The sequence below is a fragment of the Pinus tabuliformis genome, chromosome 2_1, assembly GCF_031772625.1.
Source record: "Pinus tabuliformis cultivar Carrire ecotype Pingquan chromosome 2_1, CPIR1, whole genome shotgun sequence".
NCBI lineage: Eukaryota > Viridiplantae > Streptophyta > Pinopsida > Pinales > Pinaceae > Pinus > Pinus tabuliformis.
Window position 1 is genome coordinate 761,970,090 of NC_142299.1, and position 2,042 is coordinate 761,972,131.

General features: G+C 42.4%; 1 pseudogene; it reads left to right on the plus strand.

The window, feature by feature from the left end:
* The first annotated feature begins 242 nt into the window (after positions 1-242).
* Positions 243-1,354, plus strand: LOC149202810 (transmembrane 9 superfamily member 7 pseudogene; annotated as a pseudogene).
* Positions 1,355-2,042: the final 688 nt, after the last annotated feature.

Genomic DNA, 2,042 nt, shown 5'->3' on the forward strand with positions numbered 1-2,042 from the left:
GAAGCTTGGACTGTTCACGTCGAGGGTGGCAATTCTCAGTGAGTGTAAAGCATGAGTATGAACAACCATGGGATAATGTCAAAGCCCATTTGACAACTTGTGATCCAAATACCAAGCATACAGTGTCAAATTCTGAGATTCCCCAAGAAGTTGTAGAAGACAAAGAAGTTATATTCACTTGTGATGTTACTTTCCGGGAGAGCCCTATGAAATGGGCATCACGTTGGGATAATTACCTTCTTATGACAGATGATCAGATCCATTGGTTCTCTATCATCAACTCATTGATGATTGTTTTATTTCTCTCCGGAATGGTTGCAATGATCATGATGCGAACATTGTACTGGGATATCTCAAAATACAACCAATTAGAAACACAGGATGAGGCTCAAGAGGAAACAAGATGGAAGTCGGTCCATGGAGATGTGGTCAGGGCCCCAACCAATGCAAGCTTACTTTGTGTCTATGTGGGAACTGGAGTTCAGTTTTTTGCCATGACACCAGTGACAATGATATTTGCAGTCCTTGGTTTCCTTTCTCCTTCGAACCGTGGAGGGTTAATGACAGCTATGCTGCTATTATGGGTGTTTATGGGTTTGTTTGCAGGGTATGCATCGTCACGTCTATATAAGATGTTCAAGGGCACAGAATGGAGGAGGAACACGCTGAAGACAGCATTCTTGTTTCCAGGCATTGCCTTTTGCATTTTCTTTATTCTCAATGCACTGCTATGGGAAAAAATTCATCTGGTGCAGTTCCTTTTGGGACTATGTTTGTCTTGGTCCTTTTATGGTTTGAAATTTCTGTGCCATTGGTCTTTGTGGGCAGTTACTTTGGCTACAAGGAACCTGCAATTGAAGATCTAGTGAAGACCAATAAAATCCCCAGGCAGATTCCAGTGCAATCTTGGTATATGCAGCCCATTTTCTCAATACCAATTGGAGGCATGTTGCCTTTTGGAGCTGTATTCATTGAACTATTCTTCATATTAACTTCAATATGGCTGCATCAGTTCTACTATATATTTGGGTTCCTGTTCAGTGTCTTTGTGATCCTCATTGTTACATGTGTAGAGATCACCATTGTCCTATGCTACTTCGAATTGTGCAGTGAAGATTACAACTGGTGGTGGAGATCTTATTTGACTGCAGGCTCCTCAGCATTTTACCTGTTTCTCTATGCCACATTCTATTTCTTCACCAAGCTGGAGATGACAAAGCTTGTTTCTAGAATTTTATATTTTGGCTACATGCCCATCATGTCATACTCATTTTTTGTTCTGACCGGTACAATAGGTTTCTATGCATGCCTTTGGTTTATGCAGACAATATACTCATCAGTGAAGATTGACTGAGGCTCTGCATGCAGCTACCATTTTTTAGAGGGACCGTTTAAGTTTTGGTTTAGGGGAATGGTGCTTGCTCCTTTTATGTTGTTTTAGAGGTTTTTGGGTAACATTACAGGAGACACCAATGTCAATGTGCTACTGTGGGAGTTAATTCTGAAGATGTTGCAGGAACACAATGTCGAAAGGGGGCCTCCCAACACAAGCAGAAGGGTCCCTACCAAGTTCCCAGGCATCCTCACATCCATCCCCTCCATGAACACTCATTTTTTTCAGGGTTCAGACACAATCTAGTCATGGTTCAACCTTCTACAGGAAGCTACAGGACTTTCTACAGGAAGTTCTGTATTTCTACCAGAGACATCCTGTAGAGCCTTTGGGCAGGCCAGAATCAATTATGAAGAGGGATTTGAAGCTTGAAGTCTGTTGAGGAGGCATGCAACCACTCTTTTCTTCCATCCTCCACTGGTTTCATCTCCTTTCATATGATTGAATGAGCAGGCAGTGGGAAGAAGCAGAGAGAAAAGCATGATTTCATGACCAAGAAGAGGACATCACTTCATAAGCTTAGCATGACAGGGAAGCCACCAGGGCCATCAAAGATGAGGAGATAGATTGGTTTCTCAGAGGATGAGCAACACTTTCAGTAGGGGGGTGATGATGAGCCCCAAAAATGGATAATTATTTGGGCTCATTC